At 39.2% G+C, this 15,898-nt stretch overlaps 1 protein-coding gene across 11 annotated transcripts in view; it reads right to left on the minus strand.

The window, feature by feature from the left end:
* mef2aa (myocyte enhancer factor 2aa) overlaps positions 1–15,898 on the minus strand; it is a 107,778-nt gene that overhangs the window by 70,352 nt on the left and 21,528 nt on the right. The gene's annotated exons all lie outside the window — the stretch shown is intronic.

Consider the following 15,898-nt stretch of genomic DNA (forward strand, 5'->3'; position numbering starts at 1 on the left):
AGTCTGAAATACACATTTAGGTCTTTATTTTACTACACTTTGTCTGTTTGCGTCTGTAGATTTCTCATAAATTCTTCAAAAGTTATCGTTATAAATCATCCTGCTGCTCAGTGATCGCGATCTGCACCCTGTCATCACACGCGCAGTTAGAAAGCTCTTTCTCCTGTACAACACTTTCGGATCCAAATATGGTCATTTTCTTTTTAATCAGCAACCAATCGTGAAAGTAAACGGGGGGATTTAACTCTAAATGCACAATCTCATTGGCTGATACTGAATCTTTAAAGCCAGTTTTCTCAAAATGACTTTTCTCTCATACTCCAAGTCCAAAATCTCCACTTCAGTAGCACCTATATACACTAAACTTTCCAGTCTAGTACCTAGTTATATTATGAAGACATTTATAGAGGGATTTGTAAATATATTATTCCTAGCCTGATTTATATAACATTTTATTCCAAAAAACATGGCGAAAAAATCAAGGCAATTGGCAGTATATTTTGATTTACAGGATAACAAAAGTAGACATCCATAAATCCCTCAGTATTTTTTTTTTCTCATCGAACACAATGAAAAAAGAATTTTGAACGTGGCTTTATCCAATACTCAGATTTCGTTTTTTTATATATATATATATATATATATATATATATATATATGCAAATTAGTGCATATTTAATTAGATAATGCCTCATTTGCATATTTAAACATTAAATTACAGAAAACTTGTAATATATTATTTTTCTCATCTTAATGTAGGTAATCAACAGGGAAAGTTGCATGGTGATATCTGCTAGATAAAAAAATTACCCTATTCACATGTCGTGTCTCGCCTTAAAAAAATAGAGCCTATGTTACTATTGTTGTCATGAATATTATCATTATAAATACTATCATTGATACTACCACCACTAATACTAATATATATATATATATATATATATATATATATCTTTGTGCAGTGTTGTAGTAATCGAGACTCGGACTCGGTCTCGAGACCATATTTTAATGGTCTTGGTCTTGTCATGGACTCGTGTGCATTTGGACTCGGAATTGACTCGTACTCGAACATTTTTTTTTTAGGACTCGGAATTATTCCCGAGTCCACTCGAGTTCAATTAAAAATATATTTCATGATTATTAATTTACTTAATAAAATATTTCTTTAAATTGATTGACACGCCCAGTGATTGGTGATTTTCTAGTGCGCAACTGCGCATGACAAATTGTAATAAAATTACTTTTAACACCACCTACTATGTGGCCTTTTTACCCTAAACTGATCATATTTTTTAAACTAAGTAAATTCAGTAAAAAAAAGGATTTCTCTAAGTAAATAAAAGTAAATTAGGTAATCAACCCTCACTGGTCTCGGTCTCGACTCGGACTCGACCGTCTCTGGTCTCGGACTCGACTCGGACTCGACTCTCTATGGACTCGGTCTTGACTCGGACTCGACTCTCTCTGGTCTCGGTGTCGACTCGGACTCGAGTGAGGTGGTCTCGACAACAACACTGTCTTTGTGTTTATCAAAATCTCTATCATATCCTCCACAACTATTCAGATACAACCCAATTGCATCACAGAAAGGATCTTGTGTGCCTACATATACCACTTTGTTGATGACTGTGCGGGGCTGTTTAGTATTTTTTCCTTCTATATTGTAGATGTGTCTCACTGAATCTTAACTGGTATGTGTTACTGTTTTCTTAATCTGCAATAAAAAAAATAGTTGTTTTGTTTTGTATTTATTCAGACCAAATTGTATAGAATTGTAATTTATCAGCCAAAACAAGAAAATAACTGATTATTGGAGAATTCGTTTTTTAATATTGCTGCCTTCTAAACTCGAATGATTCATTTTGAAACCCTTCATAAAACATCTACGCAATCCTATCTGTCAAACAACCCATCCATCAGAGCTTTCTCTAGTGTGTAGACGCCCTAAAACAGGCTTTACTAAGCATCATCCCTGCACTTACATCGCCGTCTAACAATGATTGACAACTATGTGACGGACAGAATGAAAGTAAGCAGACTAATAAGTAAAGATGAAAACCATGTGGATGCTTCATGCTGACTTCAGCCTTAAAGAAAAGCAAAGCCTCAGCAGGATAAGCCAATATGACACCAATAATCGGGTCATAAAGTCATCTGTCTGGTTTCAGAATGCACACAGCGCATCTCATCCTGTTTTCTTTACTTGTTTCCCACCTTCCCACGTATCTCTCTGTCTGCATCTCTCTCTGACACAACCTAGGACACAAGCACACACACACCCTGCCTCTGCACAGCGTCTCAGGAGACAGCAAGCAGGCCTCATTCTCCCTCTCATAACCCAGCTCTCACTTCTAAGATGATTAAGAGTGCACCCAGTCTCAGGCTGACATAAGTTTAAATCCTCTGGGCCAGATGAGGCAATTCACACGTGAGAGAGAGCGTGGAAGCCAAGTCAAGAAGGTTCAGAGCACAGCTTGCCCACGGGGAGCCCACGAGTCGCCCCCCGCTCCGTCTTCTGTCCCTGTCTCCCATTGCTAACCTGCCCACAAAGAGCCGGCTAGCTCTCAGAGGAAGCATTCATCATCTCCGTCCGGCATGGACACAGATGAACACGTAAATAGAAAATGCCTATGCAACCACATCTCGCATCTGAGAGACGCTGAGGGAGGGCAGAAACTCTCTCCTCCAGAGAGACCTTTGTAGCCACACGATGCCAGCAAAAATTTGTGGAAGTTGATGACCAGGAGGCTGCGAGTGAGTGACCCGCAGGAAATAAACACTATAATTACTTGCTGAACAGAAACGGGTGTTTAGGTGTCTGCAGGTCTCTATTAGGAGTGAGATCACAGAAGGAAACTCTGACAACAGGCAGGCAAAATCAGACATTTCCCTATCCCGCATCACGCCAGGGCTGTGAGGCCGACACTGTTCTTTCTCAGTCACCATGTCCCCCAGCAGGAAGGAAAAATGGTCGGCGCTAGCCCTCACGACATGCGCACATTGTCTGTTTTGAGTGCCCTAATTACGGAAATGGGTTTAGAAAACCTACAACAATGGGAGTTTTTGCGATGGGCTGAAACTACTGTATGCGGAGTGCTCAAAAATCTGGATCGACTGAGGGATTATTGATTTACAATGCGTCCGGCGAATGTTTTATTCACTGCCGATGAACAATTCCAAACTCGAGAGATTAAAACCACACAGTTTCGCTTTTTAATCAGTCAAAACATTCGGATTAACCATTCGAAGCTTACGAGCTTCGTGATTGAACATTTACATGGTTGAAGTGAAAGGCTTTATCTGTGTTTGTGTGCGCATAACAATGCTGTTCTGCTTATTCAAACACGGCAAAACATAATTGCATGTATCCAGGCTTGTTGCTCTAAATCGTATTTGTGAGCTGTCAAGCCCGTCTCGGAGACTGTGGGTCCAAAAGCGTAATGTGTTGTGTCATGACATTTCTGTCAACTTAACAGACACAGACAAGCTACGGCCCTGCAGTGCAGACAGGCTGGGTGAACCTATGAATGACTTGTATCGCGTAAGCCAGAACGGGACTCTATTACCACATGAGTGTTGCCTTGTTGATCGTGAGTCTCTGTTTATTTCCCTGAGATGGACTGGCACACTGGTGGAGTGCTAGTGTCTAGATACAGAAGAAAGGATGTCATTTGGCTCTGTACCACAAGGCCTGGTTTAACTCAGCTTGTACATGAGTCAAGTCAAGACACCTTTTTTTTATATATAGCGCTTTATACAATACAGATTGTTTCAAAGCAGCTTTACAGAGTTAATAGGAAAATCGGCTGTTGATTCGGTTCTGTTGTAAAGATCATCAATTATTAAATGAGTTTCTATAAAGCAGTTCTGCAAAGATTTGTTATCGTCCAGCTCATTTCAGTTCTCATACAACAGCGTCGGTACAATAATATTGTTGAATATTAAAGGGTTAGTTCACCCAAAAAATAAAAATTCTGTCAGTATTTACTCACTCTCGTGTTGTTCCAACCCTGTAAGACCTTTGTTCATCTTCAGCACACAAATTAAGATATTTTTTGATGAAATCTGAGAGCTGGGTCACTCCTCCATACTAGTCCATAGGCTTCTTGAGGGATTGAAACTTGCCGGCCTCAAAAAGTTATTAAAGACATTGTTAAAATAGTCCAAGTGACTACAGTGGCTCAATCTTAAGTTTATCAAGCAACGAGAACAATTTTTGAGCGCAAAAACAAACAAAAATAACGAATTTATTTCAACTATTCACTTCCCTCTCTTTGGGCCTCTAGTCAGTTAAACTAGTGTAATTGCGTAGAGCTATACGTCACACGTAGGCTCACTATTGGCTGACGGTGGTCATGTGTGATGTGCGTGACGTACAATAACAGAAGCTTACGCTATTAAACTAGTAACCTGACTCGAGGCAGAGAGAGAAGTAAATGAATAGTTGGAATAAAGACGTTATTTTTGTTGTTTTTTGAGCACAAATAGTGTTCTGATAAACTTAAGATTGAGCCACTGTAGTCACTTGGACCTTTTTAACGATGTCTTTAATAACTTTTTGAGGCCGGCAACTTTCAATCCCTCAAGAAGCCTATGGACTAGTATGGAGGAGTGATCCAGCTCTCAGATTTTGTCAAAGATATCTTAATTCGAGTTCCTAAGATGAACGAAGGTCTTACGGGGTTGGAACAACATCAGGGTGAGTAAATACTGACAGAATTTTCATTTTTGGGTGAACTAACCCTTTAAGCCTTCAGAAAAATTATAAGACACTTACTGTACAATCACAGTTTATAGAATTACAGACAGATTTGTTTTAAAAAAAAAGTTCAAGTCGGCAAGAGACGGAGGTTTTGATTGCCTTTTCTTCCCTATTGTGACCTGTGTCCAGGTTAAAAAGTTTCTCCAACAAGAAAAAAAAAATGGAGGCCAGGACTTGATTTTGTCCATCGGGAATTGAACGGATCATTGTCATGCAAAAACAATGATGTGCATGCATAAATCAATTCTAACAATACTAAAATATTACATTGAAAAAAAATGGCTGGTGACTTCCGTGCAATAACCAATGGATATTGTCAGGATGCTAAAAAAATGCAAACAGTGATGAATGTCTGGTGAATTCTAGTTCATTATAAACACTTGTTCTCAAATTATCTCACTTTACTGACTGTGTTGATGATATATTGTACGGCGCTTATCTGCCATAGTCACATTTAACCGAAAGCAGCTATGTGAGTGTATCCGAGTGCGAGTAATCTCACCTCCAAGCAGCTCTTTGTGACAGATACTAGCTTTCTTAACAAAAGGGAGTTTCTTTATGGTCTTTATTGAGTGCCAAGAGCATGATGATTTAATGGTGTCAATCACAATGCTAATGATAAATAAACGGCTGCTTAAACCTCATTCCAATGACAACACTTCAGGCATTCCTTCTCCTCCCTCACTTCACCTTTATTCCCTATAATTAATCAGATCCAGGAGAGTGTATTAAAGCTCGAGTTGAGTCTTGTGTTAAGCCTTTCACTAGTTGAAAGAAAATGAAAAAAACTTGTCAATTACTCCCTCTCATCCTGTATGACTAACTTTCTTTTGAAGAACACACACAAACACACACACAATAATGGGCAAAATACATTTTTCAAAATATTGTTTGTGTTCCACTGAAAAACACACAAATAATTTATTAGTCAGTTTGTCCTAGCGCCAGGACAAATGATTTGTGGGAGGGAGGCTTTGACAATTCTTAGGGGGGTTTGCTGTTTCTCTTGAGCCCCATGTTGAAAAAATTCAACGTGGTATAAAATTCACTCGCAGTATATAGACAAAATGGTGTATTCAAATTTTTATATCAGCTTAACGGTACTGGCCAGAGCTTTACTATTAATGCATTCTTTAATAAACAAACCATGTTTTGCTTTACACAATTTGTGATTAGGTTCAGTGTGCTTTACAAAATAAAATCTTACGGGGAAATGTCTTGATTGCACAAGACTTTAATGTCTAACATATTTCTTTTTTTTTCTAATGTTAACAAGCTGTTGAATTCAAAACATTTTTTAAATTAAAATTGTATTAAAACTAAATGACTTCAACTAAATCAATAAAACAATGCCATATGAAGTAAATGACAGAACCCTTTGAGCTTCTATAATAGAGCATATACTTATGAGCAAATGTACCTCAGAGCAACAGAAAACATACTGTACCTACTGTCCTCATAGGTAAATTCAAAAGCAAATGTCACAGCAAAATTGCACTAAGAAAAGAGAGATCTCTTTGAGCTGGGTTTATAGGAAAGTAGGGTGGATGCAGTGGGACTTGCTGGCTGTGGGAGGGATCCACTAAGAGCATGTTGGATCACTCCAGCGCTCCAGGACATGGGCAGAAGAGCCAGCAGTCCGATACCACAGCCGATTACATCAGCTCTCCTAAATAATATTACACGCTCTTTCACTGCACGCTATCAAGCCAAAAAATGAACGGCAGAGAAACTAAAACTAAGCGAACATTTAAGATAACAGATGTGTGACGTAATTTGTGGCAGCAATACAGTTCTTGAGTAAAACATGAAATAATGTATTCACAAAAAAAAAAAAAATGCAATGCACCTGGCCAAAAGTTGATCTTTGATTTAAACCAGTCCAGCATTTTTGAAAGCTGCTTACTAAACATTTGCAGTCACCGTGATCGATAAGCGGGGAATATGTCTCTATAGGAGGAACTGCCGGGGCCTGACATGAAAATCAATAGGAGTACATGACCCGCAGAATGTGCACAGCAAAGCCGATCTCTAGTGAGACATGTCCATGTGCTCACTGCGCTGACCCTGACCCCGCTGCACAGAGGTCGTTCACTCACACACGGTCGAACACAGGTGCATATGCGGGTGGCAAAACACACTCACACTGTGAGAGAAAAACGTCTCTTGTGTAACGTAATATGTATTCGGTTTCCATTTAAGATATGAAACATGCATTTATCGCACACACCTCAAAATGTGAGAGGAGAGGCCCCACCTGACATCTTGACACTCATTTGTGTTAGAAACAAGTAAACTCCCATGTCCTTCACACTGCCTGGGAGGATTGTGTACTGTAACTGAGATGATCCCATGATGAGCGGGTCTATATAAATGTAAATGATTGCGCTGTGCGTGCATGCGCGAGTGGGCGTGAGCACACAAGCCGTGTGTTAGTGATAGGCCTCTCGCTCTCTCTCCCTTCGGAACGTGCCAATGTGAGAGTGTGGGAGGGCTGGTACTGGGGTCAGGCCTTTTCACACTCAATAAAACATGCCCTACTCCCACTGCAATTACCGCACATACACACATTCGCACACTGCGTTCCCTCATCTGCCCGCCAAACCTATAACTACCTCTCTTTTAAACAAACCTGTCATTTTGGAGAGTGTTCCTCTAATCCCTTAACTGTATAAACTGAGGTTTCCTCAGCTGTATTGAAAACATATTAAAAATACAAGCGAGTGCATGGACTACAAAGACTTCTACGTGCTGAACATTTACAGGGCTTACAAGTCTAAAAAAGTTTACACAATCATTTAAAAAGAATATCGGACAAAAAATCATGCTAATAATAATTGTTTCTTTCTCAATTACTGAAATTACTGAAACCATAGCAAGCATATCTGCAGAACGACTTCAAATGTGACTGATCCACATTTATAGTAAGTTTCTATTCTTGCTTTAAATTATTTTAACTAAAAGGTTAAAATTTAGGATAATTAATAAAAGTCACTAGATCACCAAGAAAGGACACACACACACACACTAATATACATTATATACCAAATTGGTCACATATGCGACCATTTTTTTGAGAATGTGCGAGTTAAAATTGTATGTGGCCGCATATGTGCGAGTGGACGCTCGCGCAACAGAACGCCGTTATATCAACTGCTGCAGTCCGTAACTTATGTTCAAAATGAACGAGTAGGCTACATCATGAATCCATTTTCCAAACCGTTTTTTTTTTTTTTTTTACTTATCCTGAATCACTATGGTAACGGTACGCCGATAATAAGTGTTTATATTTAGACTATTTTATCCCGGGGTCGACTCGGATGCAGAGTTGCCCAGTGCGTGACTCGCCATGGAGAGAAGTAGCTCCGGCTACAGTGTTCTTCCGCAAGACACGTGCAGTTTATTTATTGACGAACGTAGACGTCACGCGCATTGCACACTGATGGTGAAACGTGCCAATTACGAATTCACAAATTAAGGCATATAAAAATGAAAATGTCTCACTAAACAACCAGCCCCTTCCTACGTCTTTTCAGCGGTTAGATGGGAGTAATCGCTCGACTGAGGAAAAGGAAATTATTATAAAATGCAGAAGGTAAGGAGTGTGAGATTTATGATTTTTGTTACAACTATAAACTTTAATAACGAAAAATCTGTATTAGCTTATTATAATCCTCTAATCTTTTAAAATGCAATGCATACATTTGAATGTTTAATGATTTTTAAAAAATAGAAAGATGATGCTGATAGAAAGATGATAGATAGATAGATAGATAGATAGATAGATAGATAGATAGATAGATAGATAGATAGATAGATAGATAGATAGATAGATAGATAGATAGATAGATAGATAGAGAAGTAAATGTACTAAATGTTAAAATGTAAACAGATAGATTGTATATAATTCAAATGTAAAATGCTTAAAATTACAGATTCAAATTACTGTCCAAAATCCATGAAAATCCTGAAATTTGGCAATGATAATTGATATATTACAGGTATTTATGTTGCAGCCCAGAAAGCCTTTGCTAGCTTTGGTCCATTAAAACCACTATTCATCAGCATGCATTGATTAATACCATGGTATGTAAAAAAAATAAATAAATAAATAAAAAGGTGCGACCAAATCAAATGCTGGTGCGACCAACTGAGAAAGTTGGTAGCACCAGTTCAACCACTGGAAAAGTTAGTCTGGAGCCCTGATATAGTAAATATAAAAGGTATAAAACAATATCAATATTGATATAAAACAATATCAAATTGCTTATATTTCTTTTGAGTTAGTGACGCACTGAATTAACACACACCATCAGTCAATATAAATGCAATATCAATATTAACAAAGTCCAGAATCTCGGGCACCACCATGACAGCGGTGTTTCCTAAAAGCTCAACGTCCCAGAACAAGCTGTGGGCAGAGCGCACTCCCTACATCCTGCTCCTCAACTTCCTGTTTTTCAAACCCCTTCAGATGACCAATAGGAACCAGCGTGAGACATTAGAGAACGAGCTAGACAGGGTGGGAAAGAGAAAGCCAGAGACACACACACACAGAGAGAGAGAGAAGAAGGGGGGGGGGAGGAGCCATTGGGACAAAATCTGCTCTGATCCTTCCCCTTGTTATCTTCCTGCCTGTTGGAGACTAAACAACTACACAAGTCCATCTCCTGTGTATTCTTCCAGCATGTTTATTATGTTTACAACCAGGGCCATTTCGCAGGCGACTCAAGCACGCTCTTCCAAGCTCTTGCTCACTTGCTATTCGTTCATGTTATTTTATTTTTTTTTAAACGAGCAGCACCAGGCTTTCCTTTTTTTGGCCTCCGCTGATAAGAAGCTCAAACCTTCCCAGCTTACATAACTATGAATCACCATTCGATAACACACCAAAGAAGGACGAAGCCATGAAACGGGACAAATCTGCAGTAGACCATGTAGAACTTTCAAATACAAATGACCACGAAAGCCCAGCGTATTACAAAACACAAAGGAACTGATTTGCCTCCATTAAGTGTGGTGTTGCAGTTGAGGGTCTGGCGGGGAAACTTTAAGGTTCATTTGTAGCGACGACGCTTTGACATAAGAACACAAGGGGAGGGTGGAGAGCCTGGGCTTTTGTTCTCTGGCTTCTACGAGGTGGATGTGTACCTGGCCTGGATGGGGAGGAGGCGTACTGGTGTCTGCCTTTGTGAGCGTGAGCTTATCTTCCTCTCCAGCAGCCCAGGGTAAAGAGTCCGGTCCCGGCAGCTTCGTCGTTGTTAATGTCTCCCGATGCTAATCTGACAATGCCATTTTCCCCTCTTCCTCCTTACACTTTTTTTTCCTGCTTTTTGCTTCCTTTCTCTCTGGCTCTCATCCTCTCATTCTTTCCCTTGTTAAGTCTCTCAGTTTCCTCTCTCCACATTCCCTCACCTCTGTTTCCAAGGCAACTAATGAGATATAATTAATAAGATCCAGCAAAGGGGAGTGCGTGAAGAAATGAGTGAAAATGAGGCTCGGAGAAGAAGAATGTGCGAGCGCAGATGGAATAATGCTGCACGCGCTCACTCAGAACAAACTTTTCACACCATGTTAACTTCCTTTTTTAAAACATGGCTTAAGGTGATGTTACGCGGCAGGACAAATGAGTTTCGAAATACATTCCTCACAAGTTGAGATGATCAGGATATGAGCTCTGTTTCAAGAAAATGGTACATATGTTCATGTCAACAAAAAAAAAGAGCCCTGGAGGAGAGACTGAAATATGAGGAATCTTACGCAGGCGTGAGATTTTCTACATTTATATTTCAGCACTTCATTATGCAAAATATAATAAGAGAATAGAATAAAAGAATAGGGCAGGGTGTGTAGATAATGCTTGAGGAGTAAAACTAAATAATTCTATATAAAATCTCACTCTCAGAGAAATAGAACTAAAGTAGACACAATGGGGTCAATCTGAAATATTTTGTTGTTTATTTTGTCACATTGGCATGCTAAAATGTATAAATCAATGAAAACATGTTTAATTCTGAACTCAAAACTGCAATCATGCTTAAATCTGGAAACTTGGCACTTACATCACATAAAGACAGAGAGAATAGGTCAATATTTCCTTAAAAGGGGTCATATAATGGTACATGCACTTTTACAAGTTGATTGTACTGAAATGTGTGTTGGCAGTGCCTGTACACAACCATTATCTAATGATAAAAACCCATCCAGTGTTTTTGTTTTAATCTCCTACCTCAAATCGAGCCATTGGATTTTGTGACGTCACTAAATCAGACGCCCCTCCCACGATTGTTGATTGACAGCAGCCCTGAGCGAGCTGTCATCAATAGTCCGCCATTGTTGATACGCTGAAGCAGATTGGTGTCTAAGCGATTGTGGTGTTCTGTTCTTGGGTTTAATATGAACACAGCAGTCAAAACTCGCAGTTGCTGAGTTTTGTTTTCAATAAGGGAATATTCCCAATGAGCAATGCCAATGTTTTTATGTTTGCGCAAATCATTTCTCACCAGACTGCTTTATAAACGAGGGTTAGTATACACCCGGTTTTGCTAAGAAGCGGCTCCTGAAAAAAGAATCGGCGCCAACTATTCGTGTTTCTGCTGCACCTCCAGAAGAAGTGAGTGTAAAGTTTTATTAAGCTTTATATTAATCTTTGCCAATCGCGAAAAAAGTTGTTCATGACCATTGGTAACATCAATTTGTCAACGAACTAACGTATACAGGGGTTGGACAAAAAAACTGAAACACCTGGTTTTACTACACAATAATTTGTTAGAATGGTGAGGGCCTCATTTTGCATCCAAATACAGCACCAATTGACAGATAGAAGTCCTCCACAGTGACCAGAGGGATTATGAGCCGTTCCTCTTCCAGAACAGTGTCCAGGTCACTATATGATGCTGGTGGACTCGCTCCTCCAAAACACCTCAATAATATTCAGATCTGGTGACTGTCAGACCATGGGAGATGTTCAACGTCACTTTCATCTTCATCAAACCCTTCTGTCACAAGTCTTGCTGTGTGTGTTGGTGCACGATCATGCTGATACACGGTTTGAGCATCAGGTGCTCATGATCCTCCAGAAGGGTTTGGTAATCATCGGCAGTGTCGTGTCCATCAAATACAATCAGGATTGTCATGATATCGGAGCAAACCATCACTGATCCACCCGTGCTTCACTCTGAAGATTGGCCGCCAGGCATATAGATGTGAAACCTCCAACATTGGCCAGTGTTTCAGTTTCATTGTCCAACCCCTGTACATCAGTAAACACACTGCATTCATATCTCACTACTCTAACCTGCCAGCATATACAAAGACAGATCAAAGTGACATTACAACACATTCTCATCCTTTGGCATCATATAGGCGACACCATATGACATTTCGTCGAAACTCTATGCACATGGCACCCTATAGCGTCAACATAACACGTACTTTTATGGGTAGGTTTAGGTCTGGGGTAGGGTCTGCGTCTCATATTGACGCTAAAGGATGTCAGACACCTATATGACGCCTTGGGTTCTGCGTGTTATATTGACACTAAAGGGTGCCATGTGCGTAGTATTTCAACGAAATGTCATACGGCGTCACCTATATGATGCCAAAGGATGAGAACGGACTCCACATTACGTTAACCAACCATTCAGAAACGTCCTGTTCGAGCCTTAATTGTCTTGTTCCGGGTCCGACTCCGGTTCAAACTGATCCGGTTGCACAGATGTGTCCTCAGAGACTCCTGCTGCCATTCTTTCTCCAAAATATACCCTCAACTGTTGTCAAGGCAACACAAAACACACCAAAGAATGGAGGGGCGGAGTGAGTGAAGCTTAAAGGCATATGCAATGAAACGGTGTGCTGTTTTTGACCAGGTAAAATTTGTCTTTTCTTACAATACTAATGAGAAATTTTAATAAAAGTATATTACAAAGTTTTCATTTAGACCATAAAGATTCATATTAACAATTAAAAATGGCATTATATGACCCCTTTAAAGTGGACTTTTATACTATACTATTTGTGAAATATTATGTCCCTGGAGCTCACGGTTACTACATATGTGACTGTTTCTGTCCTTGGCTGACCCCTTCAAAAAGTTTTATTTGGAAACTGTCAAGCACAGTTCTGAGAAATAAAAGAATGTCTTACCCCCCAAAAAAGCCAAAAACGCAATGGATATCAAAACCCTCTGCCGATGTTTACTCATTATCTATGCATTATCCTCTGAGAGCTTGTGATATAGATGTTTATATACTGTTTGTTTGATGGGTAGCTCTCTGGCACTGCTGAGCAGGCAGCCATTGGGTGGTTAATCTCTGCTAATGACTGCATGCTCCATTCAACGGCTCTCCTCTGACCGTGCTATATTCCCTGCCCGGATCAATGCCAGCTGAGACGATCTTCCGTACTGCTTGTGTAGAACTATAACAGGCGGGAACTTGTCACCAGAGACGGGGAGGTGAGGAAAAGAAAGCCACTTCTCACCAACAAAATGCCATCACCACATCCAAATTCTCTCAGGCTTGAACGAAAGTAATAACAGCATACGGCCCCAAGAGATAAAACTTCCAAAATGCATTTTTTTTTATACAATACATTTTAAAATACATTTTTTTAATATATAGTCTTACAATTTTCATTCATATGTGTATATACGGTCACCATCATCCATGTAATTTCAAAGCGCAAATTATCCTTGAATTAAAATTTGTCTGCTTTAAACTTTCTTAATCTGTTTAAATCCAATTGTGTGGTTTTAATGCATCAAAACGTAGCCACTGGAGTTATAAGTAAATGTAATTAATTACCTAATTCATAGTTCATAAAAAAACAAGAATTAATAAATAAAACAATTAATTCATTAATTAAAAAAAATACCTGTGACCAGATGGATGGATGGGATTGATGGAACATTTATCAACCTTTATATTCTTAACCGCGTGTTTCCGACATGATTTATCCACCTCACTGATATCACATAATACGAAATAATACACTATATTGCATCTAAAATGACACTAGAAACTATTGTCACAAATATAATGTCTATTGCTTCAAATTATAAAAGCAATAAAGATATGCTACATTCACAGTGAGAGAATGGCGAGCGCACACTAGACGTGCCCACAATCAATCAAGGATTTAAGCAAGGTCGAGAGCTGAGAGAGGGGCGAACTACACAAGGTGACTTTGAATGAGAAGATGCCTTAGGGGCCGTGCTGAAAAAGCCATGGAGAAAACTTCAATATGGCTCTGGTTCCCACCACTGTCCCCTCCTTGATCATCAATTACATCATTTTCTTTCAGCTTGAGCTTTTTTACATTTTTTAATGACAAAGACATCTGAAAAAGTAGATGAGCAGAAAAGATCAAAAAAGAAATAGTGCAACTAGCCTCACTTAAAACTACACAGTCGATAGGTGTGACGTGCTACTGTGAAGTTCACTCTTCAGCACATGGTAAATGTCATGACTGATTTAAAGCAGGCACTCGTTGTGCACCGTATGTGTGTGTGTGTGAATATGACAGGCAATAAGAAAAGGACAAAAGAGAGGGGAAAAAAAAACTTGTAATGAAACAAGAGAAGTATCACTATTCTCTTCACCAGCGCCTACCCCCATCCCCTACCCTCTGGTCGTGTGCGGTAGCAGCGTTGTAACATAATTACTGCTGGGACACTCATATTCCCAGTGATCCATTTGCGTCAGTCAGGTTTCCAAGCCGAGCCGATGAATGGATTCTCAGTTTCTCAAGGATAAAGCGATGACCCTCTCTGAACAGTTAGATCTATTTCATGTGGGAAGACCACTGCGCTGAACGTTTGCGACTAACTGCGACAGGAATCAAGGATGTTGGAGTCTATAATAAAAGTGATGGAACTCCAAGCCAGTCCAGATGTCAACGTTTTATCAACTAAACAAATGAATCCTTAATGTACCAGGTGGGTTAGAAATTCAACAGTATATCAGTCAACTTCTCGCAAAAAAAAAAAAAAAAAGTGATATGATAGTTTATTTAATATGATACAATAAACACAACACAAAATGACACTTGATTGAAATTTAGCTTCCATTATGTGACATTGGAATTTAACCAGAATCAGCTGAGTGGGAAATTATATATATATATATATATATATATATATATATATATATATATATATATAAATAAAAAAAAAATTATCCCAAATGACCTTTGTAAAAGTGTCACATCACAGGAGTAAAATGAGTTGCGAATGCAGTTTCATGTTGTCTTTCGGTATGTAACTTAAAGGACAGTTTACCACCATAATAACAGGAGCTTTGACTGATGTGTGATCGTCTTTGACATCATAGCTCACTCAACATCTCCATCAAAAGTGAAATCAAAAAGAAAAAAAACTGTGAGCTTGTCTGAAAAATAATTTCATCACCGAAATTCATTATGACAGTATGTCAATGCGTCTTGACACAAAAGTCAGCGTAGGATTTTTCCCCCACTCGGATGAGTTCCCCAACAGTAGTTATTATTAAACTTAAAATGGCTTTTTGACTTGAAAAATAGCGATAGGTTGTGAAATTGCAACAATTCACAGGGTGAACTTTCATATTTCACAGATTTTTGATGCTTTTTTTTAATACATCTTTTGATAAATGAAACATTTCAATTGTATGATTTTTACCAACATTTATTCTTTCCTCTCTTTCTCTCACCCACACTAACAGCGTTATACACATACGCACACACAGTCGGTGTGATCTCTAGATGTGATGTTAGCATGAAAGCATTCTTCCGGACTGTATGAAGTGATGGCATGTGTTCCTGGCTCTCTTTGCATGACTGTCCATCAGCACAGAAAGAAAGAGAGTCATCACCAGATATAACTAATCCCCCACTGATGTACATTGAAGTGTCTGCCTACCCTCAGAACTACCCCCCGTTTTGCCCACAGCCACCCTGCAAGCTGTGTTAACTGGCATGGCGGTCTTTTGATGTTGCGCAGATCTCAGCTCAGAAATGATAAACAGATTTTCCTCCTCAGGGAACAGTGGCTCATGAGTATTAAAGATGCCATGCATTAATGCATAACACGAGCACACAGTAACATTCTCTAGACAGCTAAATCATTGAAAATTCACAATACTGTGACTGCGTTTCAAA

Source organism: Pimephales promelas, chromosome 10 (assembly GCF_988280905.1).
Source record: "Pimephales promelas chromosome 10, fPimPro1.hap1.1, whole genome shotgun sequence".
Taxonomy (NCBI): domain Eukaryota; kingdom Metazoa; phylum Chordata; class Actinopteri; order Cypriniformes; family Leuciscidae; genus Pimephales; species Pimephales promelas.